At 39.0% G+C, this 15,677-nt stretch overlaps 1 pseudogene; it reads left to right on the top strand.

Annotated features, from left to right (window-relative positions):
* The first annotated feature begins 4,725 nt into the window (after positions 1-4,725).
* On the top strand, positions 4,726-15,408 carry LOC105524513 (annotated as a pseudogene).
* Positions 15,409-15,677: the final 269 nt, after the last annotated feature.

Raw genomic sequence — 15,677 nt, 5'->3', positions numbered from 1 at the left:
AAAATACAAAAAATTAGCCGGATGTGGTGGCGGGTGCCTGTAGTCCCAGCTACTCGGGAGGCTGGGCCAGGAGAATGGTGTGAACCTGGTAGGTGGAGTTTGCAGTGAGCCAAGATCAGGCCACTGCATTCCAGCCTAGGCAACAGAGCAAGACTCCATCTCGGGAAAAAAAAAAAGAATGAAGAACTAGGCCAGGCGCCATGGCTCACACCTGAAATCCCAGCAGTTTTGGACGCCAAGGTAAGAGACTTGCTTCAGCTCAAGAGTTGGAGACCAACCTGTGCAACACAGTGAGGCCTCGTCTCTGTTAAAATTTTAAAAAAGGAATAAGTACAAGTATTTGCCTTCCAATTGGCTCCAAATCCCAAGCAATGGCATAAAATAACAACTTTGTGAAAGTACTATCAGTAGAACCATAATTTTAAGAAATTCCTGAGAGCCATCAGATGACATCAAATGCACGGAGAAACAAAACCATGCCCCATGTGCACACTGAAGATGATTTAACAGATTTAACAAGGGTTAACAGATTAATCAAGGTCAAACAGGGATTATTTCCAGGAAGCAAGCATAATAGATGCCTCTCCCTTTTCTTATCTATGTTATCTTAGTTCCATAATAAATAAGCAGTATTTTGTGATATTAAGCAATATTTTTAATTAAAGGAATGTATTAATTATCTGTTGCTGAGTATAAAATTACTCTAAAACATAGTATGTTAAAACAACACTTATTTATTATCTCATAATTTCTGTAGGGCAGGAATCTGGTCATGACTTCTCTGGGTCCCCTGGTTCATGGTCTCTCATAAGGCTGTAATCAAAGTGTGGGCCCAGTGTTTGTGGTCTCATCTGTAGTCTCGACTAGGGAAGGAGGTGCTTCCTGGTTACTCAGTGGCTGTTGGCAGCATTCATCTCTTTGTAGGCTGCTGGACTGATGGTTTTAATTCTTTACTAGTTCTTTTCTTTTTTTTTTTTTTGAGACGGAGTCTCACTCTGTGGCCCAGGCTGGAGTGCAGTGGCCGGATCTCAGCTCACTGCAAGCTCCGCCTCCTGGGTTCACGCCATTCTCCTGCCTCAGCCTCCCCAGTAGCTGGGACTACAGGCGCCCACCACCTCGCCCGGCTAGTTTTTGTATTTTTTAGTAGAGACGGGGTTTCACCGTGTAGCTCAGGATGGTCTCGATCTCCTGACCTCGTGATCCACCCATCTCGGCCTCCCAAAGTGCTGGGATTACAGGCTTGAGCCACCGCGCCCGGCCTACTAGTTCTTTTCTAAAGGCAGCTCCCGGTTCCTTGTTTGGGGGCCCCTACAACATAGCATCATGCTTTATCAAAGTGTGCAAGCCAAGAAAGCAACAGAGAGCATCTACTAGTAAGTAAAAAAATACCAATATTTTATAACCTAATCATGGAAGTGACATTCCCTCAATGTTGCCATGAATAGCAGGAGGCAAGAAGCATTGGCACCTATCATAGAGACTTCCTACCTCAAGGAGTCCTTCTTGCCCAAATTATTACATTTAGATCCATCTGACTCTAAAACTATACCCAAGTGCTTCAGTTTACAGATGAGAAAACTGTGACTCAAGCGATTCCTTTACTTACCCAAGGTCAAGTCTAGAGTGAGAACCAAGATCTCCTCAGCTCCATTTTAATTTTCATTACCTATATTTCAGCTGCTTCTAAATCCAAGCACAGATCCTACATGCCAACAGCTTTAGGGTTTGCCTGTGGACAACCCTCCTTCTGAAGATTCACCAATAGCATGAAGTCTCTATGTTACTGACATGGTATTGAATCACACAGTAGCTGAGTGACTGTTTAAGGTTTTAGAGTAGTTGTCTTACTTCCCCAAAAATGTACCTCCCAAGTAAAAACAATATTTCATGCGTCTTTATTTTCCTTTAAATCCTAGGAGCTTCCTACCCACAGAAAGCATTTAGTGAAGAGTTTGCTGACTGACAAAAGTTTAAAACTTCAAGGAAGCATAAATGTTAGAGAAAGAAACATGGTATGGCTTGCTACTGAGGGTCATATAACATCCTCAAATTGTCAAATAAAAATTTCCTTAAGTAATTTTTATCGGATAATATGGGGTCAATGAATTAATGAGAGCGAGGGTCAGCATTGCCCACCTAGTAAAGCTCAATGTGAGGAAATGTAAAGACCTCAACTAATTCCCACCTCTCAGTCTCTGGCCCTGGGCTAGTTAGCATTTCTACTCCTTGGGGCCTTCATTTGCATGAGGAGGGCCTCAGCTTAACTTTTAAGAGTATAAAAGATATATAAATGACAGTGAAACATTTGGAATGTACAGACCAATGAAAAATTGTGGACAAACATTCAATGTTTGAGAAGAGAGTAATCACAATTATTTTTATTATTTTTCCAGTGCCCCAATCCACTCCCTTTTCCTCCATACAAAGTAAAATCGATCTCTAAATAAACTGCAAAGGAGGAGGTTGAACTAATCATCCTTTTATAACAAACCCACTCCCTCTGTAACAGCACTAATCCATTCATGAGGACGGAGCCCTCATAACCTAATCACCTCTTAAAAGTAAGTCCCACCCTCCCCAACATTGCTGTGTTGTGGCTCAAATTTCCAACATGTGAAATTTGGGAGATACATTAAACCACAGCACTTGGATATCTATGTGGATAAAACAGGTACTTGCAAACTTCTCAGTAAAAACAATAGCTGCACATTTTGTCCAAGGCATTATGAATTCCTCCACATTATAAATTTGCCTCCAAAAAGAAATGAGAAGGTAGGTTGTAGGAAGATAAGTCGTTTCATTTTTGTGACACTCTGGGAAAAAACGGAAATATAATTATAGCTTCCTCAACATTCAAAGATGAAGAAAATGTTCTAGCATATATTTAGTAATTGGTAGACCCACTGTCCTAAGCACTGGTACAGCAAGCAATACTAAAACAACAGCTTGTTGACGTTCAGACAGGTGATTTTAACATATGGGCAGGTGAGGATAGCAGTACAGCAGTATATACGCAATTAATCCTAATGATACTACTGATAGAAAAGTCCAGAAACACATCAGTGATGTAACTGAAGATTTTACAACATTTATACTTTTATTTAAAAGATAGCTCTATTTCACATTTGTCTCTACAATCTTATCAAGGGAAACTGGGTTTTTATTCAAAGATGTGAAATAGTTCTTACATGCTTTGAAAGATTTGAACAGACCAAGTTCTGATTTCCTATATTAGTACGTTCATGATAAGGAAATTTGTGATTAACTATTGGCAGCACAGAGACCAGACATGCCCTTCTTTACCTTGGGTTGACATTATGTTTTGATACATTTTTAACAGCTTGAATTCCTTAGTTTTGGGAAGGTTAGAAGCAAAAGACTAGGAAAATATTATTAATGACAGGCCTTTGTCCTCCCTCAGAAGATTTGTCTCTTTCCATTCAAATAAAGTAAAGAAGATTCTGGTTTCCCTCACCAGCATCCTTGTAGGGGCCTGAAGCAGGGCATACCCAAGGTGGGAGAGAGACTGTAATTTCTAGGAATTTCTTCACATTAAAAAAAAAAAAAATGCATCAGGATTTAAATACTCCTTCCCCAACAAACACAGGTATCCAAGTGCTATGGTTTAATATATCTCCCAAAATTCACATGTTGGAAATTTGATCCCCAACACAGCAATGTTTGGGGTGGGACTTTTAAGAGATGATTAGGTTATGAGGGTTCTGCCCTCATGAATGGATTAGGGCTGTTATGGAGGGAGTGGGTTTGTTATAAAAGGATGAGTTCAACTTCCTCCTCTGCTCGCTCTCTCTCTCTCATTCCATCTCCCCCAGTCCCACGTTATGCCTTCCACCATGTTATTAAGCAGCAGGAAGGCCCTCACAAGATGCTGACCCTGTAATTTTGGACTTCTTAGCCTCCAGAAATTGTGAGGAAATAAATTTATCTTCTTTATAAGTTTCCCAGTCTCAGGTGTTCTGTTATAGCAGCACAAAACAAAGACAGCAAACACAATTTAGCTTACAAAAATTTTGCACTCAAATTGATGCCCTAGGGAAAAATCAGTCAAACTAACAGATGCTCAGTCATTTTAGAGATCTTTTAGAATATTGGAATTTAACAGCAGTTTATTATCATCACCAATAACAACAAAAATGATGAGATTCAAGGTCTGGTCTTTAAGACAAAATTATTCCTACTACGTTATCCATAATATGACAATTGCAAAAAATAAATTATCAAGACTAAGTAAGAAATGTTTTCTAATAAAGGTGGCTATTGTGTTAAATGAGATTAATAGGGGCTTTGAATTTTAGAAACATTGAATTAAACATCAGGTGATGAAAAATAATTATCCCAATTAAGCAGAAAAAAAATAAAATAAAAGCACACACAATGGTCTTCTTCTTTACTCCTGAAATGCCCTGATGTGTAGCACTAAAATTCTCATGTGATTTCTATGCTACCTTCTGAAAAAGCAAGAACTCTGCTTAATTCTCTATATAACATCAAATAATAGTTTCTCCCTGATTAGTCTCTTCAATTTTGCAATCAAAGAAAGATATAAGTGAAGATAAAATTCCCTAATGATAAGAAGTAGACATTTAAGAAGAAAGATTGTATAAAGGCACATCAATTTTAGAGAAATCAAATATGTGGGCTTGGAAATGGATCTCTAACTCATAAAGTCTCCTCAAAAACACACATTGGGTTGCAGATTGACGGATGGCTCTGGCAGTTTTTGAGCCAGAGATTCAAGGCTGTGGTGAGGGCTGGATGGCATACTTATATTCTAGATGGCCTAGAGTGGGGTCCATAAAGGATCATGTAGATGAGCTTTGCCCTATCTCTTATTTCATTCCCATCTGTGAAATAACTGAAACCCCTTCTGAGGACCTCAACGGGATGGGGATGTTAGACAAAGTGCTTCTGGGTAGATTTCCAAGGTAAATAAAGATGTGTGACCATTAACTAGACATGCTATATATTTTATTCTGATATCTAACCTTTTATTGTGATTAATACATGTTAAATAGCCTTAGAAACATTTTTTTCTGAGAAGATAACTAAAATTTTCTAGGTCTTGTGCATCCCAGGTACTCTGTTAAGTGCTTTCACATTTGACGTGTTATCCAGTTTAGTCTTTGTAACCCTGTAGGGTGGGTGTTTCACTCTAATTTTACAGGTGGAAAACCCAAGCCTCAGAGAAGGGCAAAAAATAGAAGATTGACAATAATTTCTTAAGATAGACTATGAATAAAGCATGAGCAGATTATCACCAACATCTATAAAGGCAGTCATTTCAAACATAACTAAAATAAAGATTTTTCATTTTTCACAGGATCATGACTAATAGAAAGTATCCTTTCTAAGCAGCCGGCTGTTCAGTTCAGAGCAAAGACTGTCACAGCTTTCAGCATCTACTGACGACAGTTCCCATGGTTCACTTTCTTAGATCTCTCTATACTTCTTAGAGGGTAGAAGCTCCATGCCTGGGCTAGACTGTCTGGATTTGAATCCTATCTTTACACTGGGGGTAAATCCTAGTGAAAGAATTACTGACTTGATTACCTAAGAAAAATTACTCAACATTGGAGTTTGTAGTAGGCCATTAAAAGGGGAACACGATGGTACCCATGTTGGTAAGTTTAACTACAGCCTGACATCATTCCACAAAATGACAAGTGAGCCATGTGCATACAGCTGCTCATAAAAGGACTCTTGGGGACAAAATAGAACATTGTCACAGTTTCTTCACCCAGGCAGCATACAGTACTCTCTCAGTGGCAGTCAGAGCTCTTCAGAACATTGGCTGGATTTCCAGTATTGGCCAACCCTTTATATGTGAGGTCTTGTGAAACTGACCTTGTGCATTCTTCTGTCTCTCAGCCAGGGGTCAGAGTAGAGGCAACACTGCTCTAGCATAAGTCTGTCTAGTCTCCTTCGGCTACTTCTATGGTGTAAATTTTGTTTGCTTCCTACATTTTTCAATCCTTCTCTTTTCAATCTCAAAACTCTGCTTTGGAAATCAAGAAAATGAAACACAGACTCTTTCTTTTTTTAGTTATTTTTTTTTTAAGAGACAGAGTCTCACTCTGTTGCCCAGGCTGCAGTGCAGTGGCATGTTCATAGCTCACTGTAGCCTCAACCTCCTGTGCTCCAGCAATCCTCCCACCTCAGCCTCCTAAGTACCTGGGACTATAGGCACACACCACCACGCCTGGCTTTTTTTTTTTTTTTTCACTTTTTGTAGGAACAAGGTCTCTCTATGCTGCCCAAACTGGGTCTCCAACTCCCGGCTTCAGGCAATCCTCCTACCTCAGCCTCCCAAAGTGCTAGGATTACAGGCACAAGCTACTGTGTCCATCATTTTCTTTTAGTTCCCTTTATGACATTCCCACTTCTTTTTAGAGTAGTAGGGATGCGTCTGATAGCCTGGGGGAAAATAAATTGGAAAAAAGAAGGGTTCAACAAATAGTGTCTCAAGATACTATCTCAGTTCGTAACTATATAAAATAAGCTGAAATGTAAGTTTCTGAAGCTAAAGTTACTTCTAATCTTATTTATATGAGCAAGAAAAACAAAAGTGCCAGATTCACTCAATTATATATATTTTGCTTGTAGCTGCTCCCTTGCAGTTCCCTTTTTAAAAAATCTCTCCCATCATTTGCATACTCATGTACTCCAAAAGTGCTCTGAAATGAAGGTTTTGGAATTTGTTCTGTGGTAGTAGAAACTCTAGCCATTGAAAAACAATATCACATCCTTGCCTCCACTCTGATTACAATACACACCACCACTGCCCAAAGTTTCTTCCGTCTCCCACATCTGTATCAAATAATAATAGACAAATCTGCTTTATAAACCAAACACAAGCAAGTTCTAAATTCCAATAGACGAAATTTTCTCAAATAATTAAATTCACATTATACATGTGAAGAGCGTTCGCATATATAATGGAGTGTTGGAAGTATGTCATAATGCATAAAATATTACTCACTGCTGTTGGGAATTACTCTCCTGCTTACAAGCCATCTTCCTATGCAAAATTTGGTTAAACACAATAGCTCAATATCTCATTCAAAAGAAGTATTCCAATGGAAAAAAAAATGTCGGTGGCTTGCCCTTGTTAAGGAAAGCTGAACTTCTCTCTTATATTGAATACTCACAAGAGCAAATACACCTGGCGTTTCACCTAGTAAATAAGCCACAAGCCCAGCTTGGGAAAGTTGGCTGTGGGAAGTTTGCAGAATAATGTAGCCAGTCCTTTACATGCAATCATGTCTGTAGGCACCCCTTTTATCTAGCCCAACTGTTCCCATTATTTCTGTGATGTCATTCAGCCAACTGGACACCTTAATTTTTTCCAACAATTTTTCCTATTGAAGTTTCATCAGTGGAGCTGCCCCTATGAGTGACATAGCATTTGGCACACTGAACATCAAGACCTACCCTTCCCATTGCCAGCAATGGCAGGAATGTCCATTGTACCTGCAAAAGTCAAGTAATCGACAAGTAATTCGGGAGGGCCAGCAGTCATTTAGGCAGCGCCCACTTTCATAGACTTTCATAAAACAAGACTTGTGAAAACTTTGCTGGAGTCTTAAAAACCTAAATTATTTAAGCAAATAATACTAAAGTAGAAAAAAAAAAAAAACCTGTAAATCTTTTTGTCAGAATATGGTGTCAATATGGAATTAAGCTTCAGGTCAAGCTATTGATTCTTGCTGAACAATAATGATTGTTCAAAATGATTGTTCAACAATAATGATTGAACTATTGTTCAGCCTAATGATTGCTGAAAATAGTTTACAGCACAACTATGTGGCTGATGTGCTAAGACTTACTAGAGTATAAAAACACCTCCATCATTTTCCCTGTGTTATTTTACCATCTCCAGGATCGACAAAGAAAATCACAGCAAGTAAGAAATGCTGGATTACTGTATTTCTACAGACATCATCTTACTGAACCCTGGAAGCCCCAATAACATGAGGTAGATGAGTAAAGTTTAACATACAGCACAGTTCATGTACAGATCTTGGATAGTAAATGGTGATAGGAATAGTAACTGATGATGAAAAAGATGACGAGGATGTAAAGCAAAATGATAGCAAAGGAAAACACAGCATTTCTGTTCCTCTTTACTAAACCAGGCTCTCTACTTCCTTCAAAACTCACTTCAAGGACAGGCGCAGTGGCTCATGCCTGTAATCCCAGCACTTTGGGAGGCCAAGGCAGGTGGATCACCTGAGGTCAGGAGTTGGAGACCAGCCTGGCCAACGTGGTGAAACCCTGTCTCTACTAAAAATGCAAAAATTAGCCCAGCATGGTGGCGGGTGCCTGTAATCTCAGCTACTCGAGGGGCTGAGGCAGGAGAATTGCTGGAACCTGGGAGGCAGAAGTTGTGACAAGCCAAGATCACACCATTGCACTCCAGCACTCCAGCCCAGGCTGACAACAGCAAGACTCCATCAAAAAAAAAAAACAAAAACCAATACAAAACAAAACAAAAAAACTCACCTAGATCAATATCCCTAAACCTAACCAACTTAGATTATTCTTTAATTGTTCATCACCTCAGTATTCATGTATTCTATTTTTATTCCACCATTTGTACCAGCTATTTTACTTTATAATTTTTCAAAAATTACTTCAGATCTGCATATGTTGGTTTTCTCTTAGAATGGAAGCTGTGACTAATATTTTTAATGCAATCAATTAAACCTGGCTCAGCACTCTGTACATCTTGGGTGCTGCTTAGTTATTAAATTCAACTTTATAAATATATGCACATGAGCACCTATTTAATGTGAATGACAACAGGCTGAAAAATGCAAAGATAAATAAGACATAATACTTTACCTCACATTCCTGAAACTCAATATTTAGTAGGTAAAAGAGACTTGTGAACAGTTAACAAGAATAGATGGTAGGATACCATCATTGCTCATGTAATTAGCTAATCTATGCATTAATGCTAGAAACAACAACAAAAAAGATGTTTGCTATGGTGATCACAAAAGAAGAGTAATTCATTTACACTTAAAAGAACAGGTAAAACTTTGAAGTGAACAAGGTGAAGCGTTTCAGGAGGACAAAATGAAGGGAGAGCACATCAGACCAAGCCTAAACAAACACATGAAATGCCAAGAGTGCAAATTTCCCTCAGGAAATATCAAGAAGTATGACTGTATACTATTCAGGTGCAGGAAAATGTAATACATGGCTGAAAGTTTAATTGGAGTCATCATAAGAGATGTTGGGAGTCATACTGAATAGTGGACTTTATCCTGTTGGCCGCTATTCCCTAAACTATTTTCCAATAAATTCTCATTTCAAGATATTATTTGTTATTGAACAGTTGTGTGGTGAGAAATTTTGGGGAAATGGGCATACTATGCTCCCTTCTTGAGAATGTTCTATGCACGTTAGTACAGTAAAGTCTCTGAAAAGTCCAATGATAGGGTAATATATATAACTTCTCAATTTCTCAAGCTCTGAATCCTACAATTATTTTCTCTTTCTTTGATGACATCGTTAATGCCTTGTAGATTTGGTCTTTAGGAGAATATTGAGAAAGGAGATACGAAGAAACCAGTCAGAAAGGCAGTTGCGGGGGGTCTTCAGTTGAATTTTTTCAAACAAAAGAACAGCCTGAAAAATCAAGCTTTATGCACAGATAAGGGAACTTTCATAGGTGGGCTTGCCTAACACATGCCCACAGCTGCACAGATAAGAAAGTCTACATGGGTAACTTGCTCAGACATGTCCACAATGGAAAATTCCATCCCTTAACACATGCGCAGTAAGGGGAACAAGGGAATAATGGAGGAACTCAAGCTATGGGTCTGCATGTGCACTAGGAGGACAGAGTAGAGCTACACAGTTTGTACCTTATGCAAATGAGATGCCCAACCCTCATTGGTTTTTTATAAAAGCCTTGCATCCAACTGTAAAAATGGCAATGACAACCCTCTTCCAGGTCTCCTCTCCACAGTAGAGAGCTTTCTTCTTTCACTTATTAAACTTTCGCTCCAACCTCACCCTTTGTGTACAAGCTCCTTAATTCTCTTGGTCATAAGACAAAACTCTGGGTGAAATTCACCTTACAATGAGGGACTGCTACATTGTGGTGCATTGGCAAGACTGTAACAACATGGCTTGTAAAATGCGGCTCTGGGCAAAGAGGATCAATAATTTACCTGGATGGGAGTGATAGGGTCTGGCTCATGTTTAATAAATGTTTGTAGCTTGCCCACTGAAAAAAACATAAAAGGAATTTTAAGCAATGTAGAATCATTAATGTGAGAGCCCTGAAACTAAGCCACCAACAAATCATCCCTGCAAGAGGAAAGTAGGATAAGTTAGGACCACTCAATTTTTTATTGTGATAAAATATACATAAGATAAAATGTGTCACTTTAACCATTTTTAAGAGTACAGTTTGGTAGCATTAAATAGATTCACATTTTTGTGCAACTATCGCAAGAATCCATCTCCAGAATTCTTTCATTATTCCAATCTGAAACTCTGTACCCATTAAACTCTCCTTTCCTCTCTCCCCCCAGGAGCTGGCAGCCACCATTCTACTTTCTGTTTCTGTGAATTTGACAGAATTCAGAATTCTAGGTACTTCATATAAGTGGATTTATACAATGTTTGCACTTCTGTTTCTGGCTTATTTCACTTATCATAACACTTTCAGGACAAGTCATTTTTAAAAGAGGTGGCCTAAGGTCCATGAAAGAAAATAAACAGTCACATATTATAACAGGCCCTAGGTAGAATTACTAGCAAAATGCCAAACAATACAAATGTAAAGCACGAAATGTAAAGCACTGAGGGATATAAAAGCATCAAGGCTTTCCTCAAGAAGGACATACTCTCAAATAAAGGGCAGAAATGGAAAGAGCTGAAAATACATCTTCCCCCGGTATGTAATTCCTTGGGAGCTGGTGTCACAGAGACTAATCAGCATCACGCAAGGCCTTCAAAAGGCTTTACTTATGTTAAAGCATCTAGAACATGTCAGACCTCACCAAAGCCATTGAAACTGCTGCAGAAGGTCCACTCTAAACAAGAACATAGACCGAGGATCATGCTTTCATTTGTTCCAAATGGCTACCTTTCAAATCACAAACAGCAGAATGTATCCTGATTAGCACTCAAATATCAAAGGCAAAAACATGACTGTTTTGTTGCATTTCAAAAGTCTCACAGGGAAAGGAACCAGAAAAATGTAAGTGTGCTTGTTGTAAAGAAGGAAAGCTGAGAAAAGAGGCAGCTATTAAGGTATGTCTTTTTAGGTCTTCTCCATGTCTCCCAAAATCATATCAAACGCAAATCACTTCCCACCTAGGCCAATTCCAAGACTGCTCCTAACTGGCCTCCTACCCTGATCCTAAGACCCTGATTCTAATCACTTTATTCTCCTGCACCAAACCATTCTTCACAGGAGTTGCCAAATGAGCTTCCCATCTAAAGCATCACCATGGTAATTGTCCTTCTCCAAAATCTCTGATTCTCTAATGGGTCCCCGTTGTCTAACAGTTAAGTTTAACATTCACAGTCCTCCATCATTGAACCTTTTTTGAAAGACAGATCAAACAGCTGGGAATAAGTCATAGCTTCTCTGCTTCTGGAAAACTCCTCTCTGTGTGCCTCATAAGTTGCGTTTGTCGTAGACACTTTTATTTGTAGCCTTTTGAGAAGATAGCTGAGTTAAGGGAAAAGCTGTGGAGTCTGCATGCTGAGATCATAGTCTACTTTCTCCCTGTGTGATCCAGGGCTAGTTGTTTAATTCTCTGTGCCTCAGTTTCCTCACCAGAAAAATAAGAAAATAATAGGGTCTGTACCACTGGAGGCACATATGGATGTGTGAGTTAATATGGATGAAATGCTTAGAGAACAGTGTGGACTCTGAGCAGCGCCTAACCTTGTGCTCTCTAGCACACAGTATCATATAATACAATATGTACTACTCAACAATGTCTCTGGATGAAAGAATCTATTGAAATTAAAAAACATTGTGGCCAAATGGAAAGGTTCTTGTGTTGAACACAGGAAATTCTTTTAAAGTTGAAAATTTCCAAACTATTTAGGGTTATCATTATTAATGATAAATTGTAGAAATAAAATTCTGTCATTTTCTCACTTCTAATAATAAAATTCAGTCAAACAAAGGAAAAAAGAAAGAGATTGATGGGAAATAAATTTCAGTCATCAATAGATGTCTCTTTTGTTCATTCACCTTCTTATGCAAACACTACCCTGCTTCCTTGCTAATCCTTCCATTACAGAATTATGAACAACAGTCCTCCAAAGATCAATCATTCTTCTTCCTTACCATAAAGTCTTATTATTTCATGAAGACACAATGCCCCTTTCAAACTTTTCCAGCAAGAGTGGACACACCCCAACGCATTAAGCAATAAAAATAAAATAGATTCATATGCATGTTGGTGCTGAAATATAGCCAAGCCATCACCTTCCTTTAGTCATTCCTGGCTTTTGTAATTGTTGCTGTTTACTTTTAGTTTTCCATTATGAATTTACATCAACCTCTTCCATCATGGTTTCTCTGTCCACTCACCTCCAGAACCCTCCCTTACCTTTTTGGATTTTATACAGACTTTCCCAACCCATTCCTTGCATTTTATTCTTAGGCCTTCATTAATACGTTTGAAACTACCATTTGAACTGGGAAATACAGAAAAGTGATCTGCAGTAAGAAAAGAAGAGTCAAACAGATTCACTGAGGGGACTTCCTGCATCTCCACAGCACTCTAGTTCCTGATTGCCCTCTGCAGACTATGAAGAGCCCCTGCTCTTAGAGTCCCAGGAGATCCTAGTGTCCTTCCCTTCTAATTCAAGTTGGCTCTAATTAAGTTTCTATTATAACAGAACAAGTCTTTTTAGGTGTTTTTTTTATAAAAACATTTGTCTAAAGTCGGAAAAAGTCATAGGGCTCAGGTTAATATGGCCTTCATGTACGGCATGAAGTAAGTCTCTTACTGTCTCTGTTTTTTTTTTTCACTTTAGCAAAATGAGAGACTGCATTTAATTTCTTCCCAGAGCTATGGGGAGAACAACTAATCAATCAGTGTGCAGGGTCTTGAAGAAGCGTAGTGAGCACCCCCAACACGCTGTGGCACAGTATTCTCCTATGCACACTAATGAGTACTGTAACTAGAACGCATCTCAGTAGCTCTTTAACCTAGGGGGACAACTCCTACTAGTACTGGATTCCAACTGGACTCTGTCTCCTCTAACTCTATGGAGAGTATCCTAGGGGGGTCATGGATTATCTGAGCAACTCAAGCTAAAGACTTGGGTGATTGAACCTAGATTTGGATGTTGAGTATTAGAGACCCAAGTAATTACATATCCACAGGCTCAACTAACTTGGCAATCATGGTGCCAGCTAGAGTAAATAGCTTGTTTTAAGTTCTTTCACCAATCACTTTCTTCTCTCTTTATGTTGTTGATGTATCTATTTTCTAATTTTGAAACATAAAGGCTTAATTCTTAATAAGTGTGTATTTATTTAGAAACATTTTACAGATGGCCTAATTCTTCAGTCCCTTCAGTTTCTCTTAAAGAGTAAACTTTTGTAATGTTTCCATCTTGACCGTCTGAAAATAAAACTGGGGTACATCACAACTAATGCTCCCTGCATGGTGTCTCTACAGATTTGATTCAATGATAATCCAACCCCTTATAAAAATCCAAAGAATCACACGCACAAAAATGAGACTCCATTTGACTTCATAATCGACCAATCAAAATTAAGTTCCCTTTCTCTTATTTATGTTTCAAGGAGGATTTAGCAATCTTGGTAAAAGAGTCACAAACTTAGATTGCAACTGATTTAAGAGTCTCCATGTAGCTCCCAAGTAACAAAAATGTATGATCTTTGGATATTCATTCTAAAAGGAAAAAATACAATGTAAAAGAATTGGGAGCCATCTCCAGAAGTCGACAGTAGCCTCAGCCGTCAGACCTGTGCTTGCTACAGCGAGTGGTAAACACAGTGTCTTGTGGTTCCTGGTGTTTGGACCTTGTCTGTAATGGCGGGAAAAGAAAATGTCATTGCCTAGCAATAACCGGGCTGCAGTCAGTGCTTCAATCTAGGGGCCAATTCCAATGACGCTTGTTCATCCCACCCAGGTGTTCCAGTCTTTGCAATGCATTAGAGGGTTGGTCTCACTGTAAGAGAAGTACAACTGATTTTTCTGATTCCTTATGCACTGCAGGCTGTACTACAGGTAAACGGAATAGTGAGAAGTCACCTGAGCCAGTCAAACCTGAAGTCAAGACTACAGAGAAGAAAGAACTATTTGAATCAAAACCCAAATTTCAGGAGCTCATAATTCAAGCCTCTAACCCAGCAGAATCAAAGAAAAGGCCAAGTCCAGATAAACCAGTGACAAACTTGAAACTAAAAAGCATCTGCCTGCCTAAAACAAGCACTTGATAAACTGTCGTAAGGGAATGAATAAGATAAGAAAGAAGACAGTGAAGAAATCAAGATTGGGACGTCATGTGAAAATGGAGGGTGTTCAAAGATACCTCAGGGTCCACAAAATCTAGAGAAAGCCTGTGTCTATCATTCTGGAGCACCTATTTTCCATGAGGAGATGAAACTCTGAAACTATTGAAGAAAATAAAAGAAACTTCTGATTTTAATATGTTCTTAGCCCAAGAGGGCTGTGTAACAAGGAAACACATGTAGACCAAAGAAAAAAAATGCTGGGAACAATTCCATGTAGACATGCCTGGCATCAGGCAGGAGGTCACAATTTCCATAGATGTTAAAAATTCCCTTCTAGAACTTAGTTGAGTAGAAGCAAATAGTACATTATTAAATGTGTACATTGCATTTGAATGTGGCTCTTTGCATGGTGGCTCATGCCTATAATCCCAGCACTTTGGGAGGCCAATGCTGGTGGATCACTTGAGCCTAGGAGTTCAAGTCCAGCCTGGCCAACATGACAAAACCTGTGTCTACCAAAATACAAAAGTTAGCCAGGTGTAGTGGTGAATGCCTGTAATCCCAGCTATTTGGGAGTCTGAGGCACGAGAATCACTTGAACCTGGGAAGCAGAGGTCGCAATGACCGGAGGTTGCATCACTGCACTCCAGCCCGGGCAACAGAGCAAGACTCTGTCTCAACAACAACAACAACATCAACAACAACAAAAACAATGCATTGTATTTGAAGGAGAGAAGAAATTTCATCAAAATGCAAAATTATGGATTGTTGTAAAGTGAAATTGGGTAGCTATGACTGAAACTCAGACGGAGAGCGCAGCAGTAAGAATAGCTGGTCCTATGCAATAGGCACGCCTTGAATTGCCTGCAACCAAAAAGCAAGAAAAACAAACAGAAGATAAAACAGATTGAGTGATTGAGCTATTGCCTATTTCAGAATTCTTAATAATGTGTGGCAAAGTGATATCTTGCTGCTATAATCTTTTGTTTTCTTGTTGTGCTATTGAATCTGGCATTTCAGGGTCAACATCAGGTTCCTAAAAGCCAAAGTCAGTTTATCTTTTTGTGCCTCCCATCATTCTTTTGAGTTACGTAAGATTGATTATTCATTTCTCCTCTCTGATAGAACCATAGTTGTGTCCTATACTTGGAGAAGCTGGAAAATAGCTCACCAACATAAC

Source organism: Colobus angolensis, unplaced genomic scaffold, assembly GCF_000951035.1.
Source record: "Colobus angolensis palliatus isolate OR3802 unplaced genomic scaffold, Cang.pa_1.0 Scaffold5, whole genome shotgun sequence".
Classification (NCBI taxonomy): domain Eukaryota; kingdom Metazoa; phylum Chordata; class Mammalia; order Primates; family Cercopithecidae; genus Colobus; species Colobus angolensis.
The sequence above is the reverse complement of the archived record's forward strand: the minus strand, read 5'-3'. Positions and strand labels throughout refer to the sequence as shown.